Here is a 12,515-nt window from a genome sequence, read left to right as displayed (position 1 = left end):
TTCGAACGAGAACATGAAAGGATATCTGGAAGGGACCCTTAAAGGATTAGAGGACCAAACAAATAAGATGAAAGACATCCTCCATGCATTCAAGTCTTTAGAAGTGGACAAAAAGTGAAAATTTGGAGAATTATGTAATAATTAAATTGGACAAGGCATTTTTAATTCTGTATTTTATTCATCCTTTTGAAACCATGTTTTTTTTTAGTTGGTATATAATACTTTATTGTCCCAAAGGATTTATATGCTTATAGTATTTTAATGTTATTTCTGTAATTATTGACTTAAAAGAAAAGAAAAGAAAAAAAAAAAAACGTTTCTGAAACAAACATTACCAAATGGCAGAACTGTCGTTTTTTTTTTTCTGAAACTATTCTAGCAATAGATTCACCAAACAACCTTAAATTGTTTAGAAATGACGTTTCAACACAGAAATTGAAATTTCCGTTTTTCACAAGAAATGGAGTTTCTGGAACGGAAAAGATACTAAATGGAGCCTTCTTCGATGAAGGTGTGTTTCCTGGTGGAGTGTTCATATGTATCGTGTGGATCTAACCCACCCTATGTCTTTAGCCCTTGGAGCCCTTAGATCAACTTTATTTTACATGTTGAGAGGAGGAACTGCGCTAGACAATATCTAGTGCACCCTACCCCATAGAAGAACCAAATGTGGAACAAATTATATTTTGTTATTTTGACATTGTGTGAGGAGTACAAGAGGGTGAAAAGAGGTACCATAACAATTGTAGTAGGGACGAAGTTGTGATGAACAATGGATTTTGACACAATCTCTCTCACTTTCTCGAATTTAAATCTTCCTAATGGGAAATGAAGCGTTGGGTAGATTTTAAACCACTTAAAACTTTATTTAATGATTTTGAAAATAGAATTCGGAAGCTCAACATTTTTTTTGCTGAGAATCAACAAGTAAACTTTATTTAATATGGAGAAAGAATATAGAATATAATGATAATTACTGAACGTTGAACTTCTAATCCACCTTCAGCATGGCGATCAGCAGATAAATAGTCCAAGCCAAAATGTAAGCAGAGATCAATAAAATTACAATCTAGCCTTGAACTACTAATCCACAAGTTTTGGCAGGAACCCCTCTCGAGTGTATATTCTATATTCTATATTCTTTTGGGCAAGAAAACCCTGTTCACATGTGTGGCCACAACACCAACATTTTGCAAAGAAACATCTGTGGGGAGGGGGACAGCATGGTCTTTTCATGCCCACCTGTGTATGAATGTAGAGACATGCAAGTGAGTAGGATTCTTTTCTCCATATTCTATATTGTATTATAGTCTATATTGATTTGTGTGGTCCAAGGGAATTTTCGTAAATGTGCAAGTGAACTGCGGTCCTTAGTTCTTGCAGTTATCTTCCTTGGGACATTGTGTGAGCAGCAATATACAATGCCAAAAGAGATAAGCACATTTGACAGCCAGGAACCTTTTTGTCTTTGAAGCATTCCAATGGTCAGCACTCAACTCAACTTAGCTCAGCTCAGCTCAGCTCTCCTGGTTTTCCTTGTCAAAACCCAAAGTCCAACCTATATAAGCTCAACCCACAAACTGAATAATCCAATTCAAATCCTTCATTACTCTGCTCGTCTCATGTTTCTCTTAGCCCGTTCTTACAATAACTCCTCCAAACTAGATAATCACCACAGCGACCAACAAGAAGAAGCATTTTCTGCTTCTCTACAAGCATTCGAATCCGAGATTTCGACATGCTTTATTCAATTTTCTTTGTCTTCCAAACCCGGATCAGAAATCTTGACCTTGTCATGGATCCAACAATGTTTGCAGGCAGGTAATGGGAGGAGAGAGAAGCTCTAGGGAGACGATTCTATAGGCAGTAATGGACAGGAGCCAAAGGGAGGTTGGCCACCAGATCATGGTAGACAGCCCCTAATAATAGAGTTCTTGAGACTGGTGACTTCAGGGTTGAAGGATGGGGGTGCTGTTCCAGAAAAGCAAAGTGCAGGGGCTGAAAGTCATAGGCCTGTGGAAGAGGGCATTGGTGGTCAGGGAATGGACGGGGTGGTGCAGACGGAGGGGATGATCAGAGAGGAGGCCGCTGCTAGGAGATCCTATTCTTCTGTGCTGGGATGAGTGCTTCTGAATGTGGATAACTTACCTAATCCTATTCATCCTAGATCCTGTACCAAGATAGTTATTCCTCAAAAGGCCTATGAGAAAGGCTTCTATGTCAGATTTGTCTTGATAGATAGGGTGAATTTCAGGTAATTATTAATGGATGATATTTGTAAGTAGGCTAGCGAGTCTTGGAATCTTAAAGCAAGTGTGAGGATGGCGCCAATGGGGAAGGGGTATATCCTGTTCCAATTTGAACGGGAGGGAGACATGGCGACGATGTGAAGATGCAGTCTCACAAAGGTAGGTGGACAAGTGATCTAGCTCCAACGATGGAGACCAGATTTTGATGTCCACGCAAAAAAATGTCACAACCAAGCTTTTGTGGATCCGGTTCCCTGATCTCCCACTTGAATATTGGCATGAGAAGATCTTGTTGACCATTGCCAAGGCGGCAGGAAGACTGGTGGAGTTAGATAGCATACTCAGTCAGCTACAATGGGTGCTTTTGCGAGGGTCTATGTGGAGGTGGAAATTGGTGCAAAGAGACTAGAAGAGATTCAGGTGGAAAGAAGGTAACCAGGCACTGGCAAGGTTTTCTAGTTCAAGCAGACGATAATCTATGAGGATGGTATGTCCAGGTGTGGTTTCTGCAAGAAGGTGGGCCATTCCGTCCATAACTGTAGAGAAAGAAGGGAGCAGATGCAAGGGAGAGGAAGCAGTGTGGGGAGAACATTCCAGGGGCAGTTTATGCTAAGGATGATGGTGGTGACCGGCGAGGTGCTCACCAGGACGATGATGCTCCAGTGAGTTGTGTGTCCAAATTGGGTAGGAATTCTTCCCATTTGAGGGAGGGATATCCTTCCTTATCTATTCAGCTTAATACGGAGAATATTAATTTTCCTATGGAATCTGGGAATTTGAATTGCAATATTCAAATTGTTATCCCTTTGGGTGAGGGAACGATTATGGAAAGGAATATTCCAAGTCAGGAAGGTTTAATCTTATCGTTGAGGGGGGAATCCATTGACGGAAGTTGGCAATAGTTGGATCAGAAGATGAAAGTGTGCAGTAAAATATCTCCCTGTGTAGGGAAGAAGATGCTGCCTCCCTCCTTGAGTGTACAAGTAATTTTTAGGGGCCTCACGAGGTTGAGATTAGACATGCGATAAGGGATGAAAGGTTGGGGTTTAATACTGCATACATTGGCAGAGGAAGACAGGATAAAACGCTGGCTCAGGTCAGGGGAGGTCGAGGTGCCTATTGTGGGAACGGGAGAATAGCTCACCCAGCTATGCAATGGCATGATAACGTAATCTCTACCTTCAATCCTTTATAGGTAAATGGAGGTATTGTGGTTGTGAACCATAATGATGTGGAGCAGATTGACAAAGTTCTTTGTGAAAGAGAAGAATTAGAGGGATTGCCTGGAAGACATGATAAGGGTAAACAAGTGGCCAATATGGAGCAGACTTTGCAAAAGTCTGGTCGTATTGCTTTGACAAAAAAGCAGTAAATGAAAGCACTCAATTGGAATATTATAGGGATGAAGAAGGCAACTGCTAGGTTGGCCTTGTGGAATATTTTAAGAGGGAAGATGAAGGATTTTCTGTGTATCGCTAAACCAATGGTGGAGGTTAACGCTTTCCCCAAGCTTTTTTTCAACAAGCAGGGGTTGGACTCGGATTTTATCCACAGTAATAGAGAAGGGAGTGTCCCTAACTTATGGCTGGTTTAGCATAGGGGAGTGAGGAAGCCTGTGGTGTTGTCGTCTTGCCACCAGTATATTACGATGTCGGTTCAATGGATGTTGGACAGTTGTCTTAACAGTGGTGCATGGGAAGTGCCTGAGGGCAACAAGAAGGGGTTGTCGGCTGATTTGGTGGCTTCACATCCAGGGCCAAATTCCATGGATGACTGTTGAAGACCTTAATGCTATACTTGTTTCCAATGAAAAGAGGGGCCCTAGGACATTCAATATGGGTCAGCAGCTGATTTCGGAGCGATGGTGGATACTTATTCGTTGATCAAAATTCTGCCCCAAGGGCGGAAATTCACCTGGACAAATAATAGGAAAAGGAGGCATGTGTCTGCAATGCTGGACAAAAGTTTTTGTAATGATGTATGGATTTCTCTAATTCATGAGTGTCACCAATTGTTCTGCAAAGGGTGGTGTCTAATCATTCCCCTATTCCGGTGGTGTTTGTGGCTACTGATAGGCCGAGAAATTGCCTTTTTAGGTTCCAAGGGTCTTGGGTAGAACATGAGGCATTCTTAGACACTGTTAAAATGTCTTTGGTTGAAGGAATTTCTGGATCGCCTATGTATGTTGTGAAAGAGATTGAAGGGGGTTTTGCGATCCTAGGCAAAAGAATGCTTCCCAAAGTTTTACTTGGAGCTGAAGGAGGCTAAGAGGTGTATGTAGGAGGTTCAACATGACATTGAGATGAATGGGGTGAATGACTTAGTTTTTTCTAAAGAAGTAGATGCTAAAACTGGGTATCTAAAGGCATTAGAAAATTATGAAAAACTGTGAGCTGAGTAATCATGTATTAGGTGGAGGTAGCAAGGTGATAGATGCTCTAAATATTTTCACATCTCTGTAAAGATGAGGAGAATGAAGAATTCCATTAGGGTCCTGAAGAAAGAGGATGGTATGGTGTTATCTAAGAGGGCCAAGATAAAGGAGTATGTAATGGGGTCTTATGAACATTTCCATAAAGGTACTCCTCTTCATGATCACATGGATTTATTGAATTGTATTCCCACGGTTTTGGAGGAGAGTGATAGGGGGCTTTGTGGGAGCTTGACCCAGATAGTGCACCATGGTCGGATGGATTCCCTGGGTCTTTTTACAAGGCTTGTTGGGAGATTATTGCTCAGGATGTGTGCAACGCTATTAGATGGTTTTTTAGGACTGGTTTCAAGCTTTAAGGAATCAACAACAATTTTTTGGTGCTGATTCCTAAGGTGGAGGATGTGTCCTCTTTGGACAAGTTCAGGCTGTTATGTATGGGGAATTTTCTGTGTAAAATTATTTTAAGGTGCTGGCTCTTAGAATGTCGAGAGTCCTCCCTAAAATAGTTTCTGAGGAACAGGGGGCATTCTAGAAAAGGAAGGTTATACATTCTAATACTAGTTTGGCTTCTGAGCTGGCCAACATGATGTTTATGTCCACGAGAGGAGGAGGAATGGGCCTAAAAAAATTGATATACAAAAGGTGTACAACACTATTTCATGGAATTTTATATTCCATGTTCTGAGAAAGTTTGTGTGTTCAGAAAAAAATGGATTTCTTGGATCCATCAGCTCTTGGTGTCAGCTAGGATTTTGTTTCTTCTGAATGGTGGGTCTATTGGATATTTTGGTGTGGTGAGAGGGCTACAGGAAGGGGACATAATTTCACCTATGTTGTTCATTATAGCAAAGGAGGTGCTTTGTAGAGGATTATCTGAGCTTGTGGCAAAAAAGAAAATTAAAACGTTGTTGGGTCCACATGGTGTTGATACTCCAACTCACATTTTGTTTGTGGACAATATCTTCATTTTTTTTAATGCTTCTATCAGGTATGTCAAGAATTTAAATGATTTTCTTACTAGGTATCAGAATTTTTTGGGTCAAAGGATTGCTCTAGGGAAGAGTAAGCTGGGAACAATTCTAGCTCACAGGAAACAGGCTATTGTTGATGAACTTGGCTTATCTATGTGTAATTTCCCTATTCGATGTTTGGGTGTTGAGATTTTTAAGGGTAGGGTAAAGAAAGAGTCCTTACTCCCGATCATGGACGAAATTAAAGGGCATCTTGCAGGGTGGAAAGGAAAAATTTTGTTAATGGTTGGAAGGGTTGAACTGGTTCGTTTAGTAATTTTGGGCATGCCTAACCATAGTTTTGTTGTCTATTGTTGGCCCTCGTCTCTTATTGCTACTATAGAGAGGTGGATGAGGAGCTTCATCTGGACAGGTGAGGTTGATATAACAAAAAGTATCTTGGTAAGTTGGGATGTGTGTTGTTGACCTAAGAAGGAAGGAGGTTTGGGGCTTCATAGGCTAAGAGACATAAACAAAACTATGTTTTGTAATATGGTGTAGAGAATGAAACATGAAAATTCAATGGCCTGCAGATTTCTGGGGGCTAGATTTTTTAGGGGTGATGGGTCATTCAAGAAAGGTTATAAGCCATCTTCTATTTGGCCTGGATTTTGGACGATGTGAAAATTTATTTCCTCAAAAGAAAGATGGTTGACTAGGAATGGGAGGAAATAAAATTCTGGTCAGATAGATTGATGGGTGAAAAATCAGTCCAAGAAATCATTGGGTTGGAGGAGAATTATGATCTTCTAGTGATGGGAAGGATTATTGGTTCATTGAAAATTTTTAATCGAAAATTCCTGATGTTCTGTCCTCGTCACTGAATGAAATGTTTGAGTTGGTGAAAAATATTAAAATTCCTCAATATGACTGCGAAGATATGTGCTTGTGGAGTATTACTTCGGATGGGTCATTTAATTCCAGTTTGGTGTGGGAGGAGATCAGGACTCGTAATCCTAAGATCCTTTGGGGCTTTCTGGTATGGTGTAAAAAGATGCAGCCAAGGACATCAATTTTTGTGTGGAGAATGGCTCACGGCAAGCTCCCCATGGATGATGTGGTAAGAAAGAGGGAAATTGCATTGGTATCAAGGTGTAATTTGTGTGGTGTGGAGGCTGAGTCAACGGAACATATTTTTCTTCAGTGCTCTTTTTCAGAAGAGATATGGAATTACTTTTGTGGGTGTTTTAATGTTGAGTGGAAGAAGGCTGGGTCCTTGATAGAGCTTTTCCAATGGTGGAAAAGAAAGCAAAAACAAGTGTGTTGCAAAAAAGCGTGGGCGTTGGGATTGATCACAGTGGTAGACCATATTTGGTGAGAGAGAAACAATAGGCGGCACGATGGTAATGTGAGACCTCCTAGGTATGTGAAGCAAATGATCATTGAAGATATAAGGACCTATAATCCATGTACAAACAATGAAGTGAAGACGGTTGCTAACATTATTTGTTGTATAAAGCTGGGCTTAAGGATTTAGAATGCACCAAACAAGCCTATATTAGAGGTGTTCTGGTGTAAACCCCAGGAAAATTGGGTAAAACTGAATTTTGATGGAAGCTCTATGGATATCCAGGTCGAGCGGGTGCAGGTGGGACTTTTTGTGATCATATGGTAAGAGTTCTGGAATCCTATAAAATTTTTACGGGTGTGACAGGGGGTGTTCCAAGTTGAGGAGGAAGGGCTCATGGAGGGCCTTATGCGTGCTCTTGAGTTGGCAATTAATTGGCTATGGGTGGAATCTAATTCTAGTGTGGTGGTGACATTTTTTAAAAAAAAAGTGGATTACATGTTTTGCTTTACAGAGATGGATTTATCTCTAGCCATATTTGGAGGGGATTATATGGAAGATAACATACAGCTTCATAAAGGCTAACTCAATTGCTGATTATTTGGCTAGAGATGCAGCGAAGACGGAAATATCGTGCTCAAATATAGATTTTCCAGGTCATATTATAGATATGATCAGGAGAGATGCGGATGGTAGACCTAATTATAAGTTTGGCTAATGCGCTGTCATCTCCCCTACTAATGGCAATGCCAAAGGTGGGGATTAGAAGAGCGAGTTTTTGGTGTTTCTTATTTGTATTGATCTTATCTTCTTGTCTTTAATAATATAATTTTTTAGATAAAAATAGCATATGGGACCTTAGCATATGAGAGAGAGAGAGAGAGAGAGAGAGAGAGAGAGAGAGAGAGAGAATGGGGCGGGGTATGCATGAAGAACAAGCCTCCCCAATCAAGTTTTTGTGCCGGAAATACAACAAAGACTTGTCCAAAGCCCTCAGTATCTCTTGGTTGCTGCCAGAACAATCTTTTTCTCCTCCATTGGTAGCTTGAAGTACTCTTGAATCTACAACTTTGTCCTCCCCACCAATGAAGAGTTGACTCCATGGTTTATAAGCTTCAACACAACTTAGTCATTGTTGTATACAAAATCAATTCTTAAAAATGCTTCTCAATATCTTAATCCTGCTGTATACTGATAAATGTGTTTTTCAATATATCAGATTAATCACTGTTACACATATATATATATATAGGTGATTCATAACAGAAACAAACAACCTATTGTTGGGAACATGCCCACACTCCTATATGTTTTTTGGTGTTAACAAACAAGTATGTATCTTTAACTTGATTTAATAAGTGTGATTAGAATAAGAAGAAACACACTTGGCAAGCACAAGTCAAGAACTCAAGGAATAATTCATGGAAATACAACCATGAAGACTCAAGAGATGGAATTCTAAGTATGGAATGCCAAGACTCAAGACTCAAGATGAAGACTTCAAGACTCAAGCCGAAGACCTCAAGACTCAAGATGAAGGCCATAGGATAGATAGTATATTTTGTATTTTATACACACATTGTGTATGCATGCACCTCATGTATTACATAACATCATACTAGAATGGCCTTAGGACATACCTTAAACAAGTATAAATGTCCATAGGTGGTATGGTACAATATGTTGTGGTAATATTCTCTGAAATCCATAATAACCTGACTCAAGGGCATTTTTGGGCAACTTTAAAGTTAGTATCAGGAGATGGACTCTTCATAAAAGTTGTGAAAAATCGAGTCACGATTCTAACACAATTAGTTTTCGATCAATTTGAGGTTGGACCAAAATGTTATGATCAAAATACTAATGACTGATCAGTATGACAGCAATCTGTCAAAACAGAGCCTGTCATGTAGGCGGTCGACCGGTTGGAAGCCCTAGTCAATCGAAACTGTCTCATACCATAGTCGGTCAACTGGCAGAAAGTCACAATCGATCGGTGACTCCTTGAAAGAACTCCAACGGTTAGTTTTTTACCCTAACGGCTCTTTCTAATCGATCGGTTATTGATGGTGGTCAACCAGTGGACCCAGAATATGATCATTAGAGCCTGATTTACTGCCTAAAATGCTCTCCTAAGTTCACCTATAAATACCTAAGTTGCTCTTAATTAAATATCAATGAAGTAAGAGAATTAAAGGCATTATTGTGAGCAAACAAGAGTCTTAAAGTTCATTCTATCCTACTTGAGCTATTCGATTCTTCGAATCCCAAAAGGAGCTCAAGTCTCAATCTAGTCCTCCACTCTCTTCTGTGCAAGTCAAAACTATAAAGAGGACTTCATAAAAAGGTGCATCATTAATTTCTCATTTCCATCATTTGCACCACACTAGAGGCATTCCTCTTATTCCACTATTCTCTATTTTACTGTTTTTACAATTCTAGACTGCACTTAGGATTGTAAGGATTCTCTTATCCTAAAAATGAATAAGACGCCTCTCTACCTGTAAAGGGGATTTGTAAGGATACTCTTATCCATAAAATGATTGTAAAAGTTTTCTTCCCTACCTATGGTACTGTAAGGGAGAACTAGTGAAATACCTTATAAGAGGATTCTTATAGGGAGTGGACTAGACTCGGATTGAGTCGAACCACTATAATTCTTGGTGTTATGTGATTGTGCTTGTTCTATTTTATTCCCCATTTCTTATTTACAATCACACTTGGGATAGTATTTCGAAAAGAATCAAATTTCTACTAGTGTAACATATTCACCCCCTATAAGTTATTTCAATTAGTATCAAAGTGGGAGCTCAAATTATTTAAGACTATATTTTTCTTAAAAGTGAGTCAAAGACCATAGCCACATTCCAAGGTCCACCAGAGGGCATGAACGCCTCGAGACCCCCTTACTTTAATTGATAAAATTTTTCCTTCTAGAAGTGCAGATTCAAGAATTTTGTATATGGTCATAACATCCTCGTATGGAGAGCCATAGAGAATGGACCACATGCCATCACCAAAATTATAAACGAAAAGACAATATCCAAAGAAGAAGGAGAATGGACGGTTGATGACATAACTCTTATCAAGTACAAATTTTGTGTAATCACGTACCTTCAGTTTGCTTTCAACGAGTAAGAGTTCAATCGAGTCATAGCATGTGACACAGCCAAAGAAATTTGGGACATGCTCCTAGTCACACATGAAGGTATGAAAGAGGTAAAAGAGAGAAAGGTAGATTAGTTCGTCTCAGACTATGAGTCATTCTTTATGAAAGAAAATGAATCTATAACCTTTATGTTTACTCGTTTTACTGACATCATAAATAACCTTAAAAGTCTAGGAAAAACTTATATTAATTCTGAAAATGTGAGAAAGATCTTGAGAGCTTTTTGCCTACAGCTTGGAGACCCAAGAAAACAGTAATAGAAGAAGCCAAAGATTTGATGAAGATATCTCTAAATTACTTGCTAGGATCTCTACAAACTCATGAAGTAGAGTTAAATGCTGATAAACCAAATCCTGAGAACAAAATGACCATAGCCCTAAAATCTTCTCAAACAATTAAAGAGGTAAGTGACGATGATAAAGATGAAGAGTTCGATATGGAGAATAAAATATCACTCATCACGAGGAAGTTCAACAAATTCCTCAACAAGAAAGGAAGAATGCAACATAAGAACAAATCCTATGAAGATAAATCCTATAGTGAAAATGGTAAATCCAAATTCAAACCTAGGGAAACTTCTTCTAAAGATGTTATGTGTTTTGAGTGTAGAAAGCTTGGACACTTCAGAACTGAATGCCCACATAAATCAAAGAAGAAGGCTTATGCGACCACATGGGATTGAAGTGATGAAGAAGGAAAAAGCGACTCTGAAGAAGAAGTCACCAACCTAGCCTTGATGGCTATTGAAGATGAAGAACAAGAAGTATGTCAAACCCAACCTGAATCTTTAATGAATGACTCTAATGAGGAACTTCAAGAAGCTTTCAAGGCCCTGTATGAAGAAAGCCTCAAATTAGAGTCAGATAAAAATAATTTGAAAAAAGAGGTTGATCCTCAACAAAAGTGTGGATGCACTAACCTCAAAGGTGAGTGAACTTGAAAAAGAAAACTTCAAGTTAAACTTCACCCCTTGCACATTTACCCAAGGGCAAAGGAACCTTGACAAATTCCTTGGATCTCAAAGGAAAGGTCCTAATGAAAGAGAAGGACTAGATTATGATGGAAAAAATCCATTTATGAGTTAAAAAAAAAAAAAAAAAGTGAGAATCCAAGAAAGAGTGACCAAAGAAATAAACCATCAACTTCTTACATCAAATGTGGTTTTTACAAAAAGACAGGGCATTCCATAAACCAACGTCATGCTAAGGAAATAAATACCATAAACTCTCAAATTGAGAGACCAAGAGTTAACCATGCTTACTATTACACACCCCAAAGAAGGCAATATAGGCCTCAAGAAGATTCTAGACTTATGCCTAGTTATAGAAGATCCCAACATCAAAGAACTCTATTGAGAGGCCCCAAAGGCAATACCAAGCTTATGGGAACTACCCTCGGAAGTCTTATAGATCTCAAAGGAAATACCAAACCCAAGGTTCCTATAGACCTCAAAGGTACTATACCCCTTAAAGACCAAGTGGATCATATGAATCTCAAAGGACCCAAAGAAACCCAAAGTCATCTCAAAGGCAGAACCAAAGACCTAAAATGTATAAGACCACTTGGGTTCCAGTAGGAACTTTTGACACTAACAATGATAGACCCATGAGATTATAGGGACCAATGTACGATTGATCTATTGTTGTAGGTTTGCTTAAAGAATAGGGTGGAAGCCGAAATAAGGTGAAAGCCAAAATAAGGTGGAAGCCGAGTGGGTAATCGATAGTGGATGCTCCAAACATATGACATCTGACAAGAACTTATTTTCAAGCTTACAAGACTACAACGGAAGATGGGTCTCCTTTGGAGATGACAACAAAGGAAAAATTGCTAGAATTGAAAAGATAAAACTTGGAGGTATTTCAATCTCAAGTGTTTATTTTGTGAAAAGTCTGAACTATAATCTTCCGAGTGTAAGTCAATTATGTGGTATTGGATACAAAGTAAAATTTGATGTTTCTCATTGTTGCATCAAAGATGCAAATGATGATCTAATTCTAAAAGGATCTAGGAAAAACAATATTTATGTTTGTATACTTGAAGAATCTAGTCCCTTGAATGCATGTTTGTTTTCTAACCATAGTGAATCCTCGTTATGGCATAGAAGACTTGGACATGTGAATGTCAAGTTGATCCAAACCATTGCATCCAAGAATCTTGTTAGGAACCTCCCTAAGATCAAGTGTGAGAAAGTTAATTTTTGTGATGTTTGTCAAATGAGTATACAAACCAAAGTTTCCCATAAGTTGAAGAACATTATTTCTTCTTCAAGACCATTGGAACTTCTTCATTTTGGTACCGTTTGATAATACTCCGGGAGAATGCTTCTGGTGTTCTTCTATTATGCAGGAATGCAAATAGAACA

Source organism: Macadamia integrifolia, chromosome 11 (assembly GCF_013358625.1).
Source record: "Macadamia integrifolia cultivar HAES 741 chromosome 11, SCU_Mint_v3, whole genome shotgun sequence".
NCBI lineage: Eukaryota > Viridiplantae > Streptophyta > Magnoliopsida > Proteales > Proteaceae > Macadamia > Macadamia integrifolia.
The sequence above is the reverse complement of the archived record's forward strand: the minus strand, read 5'-3'. Positions refer to the sequence as shown.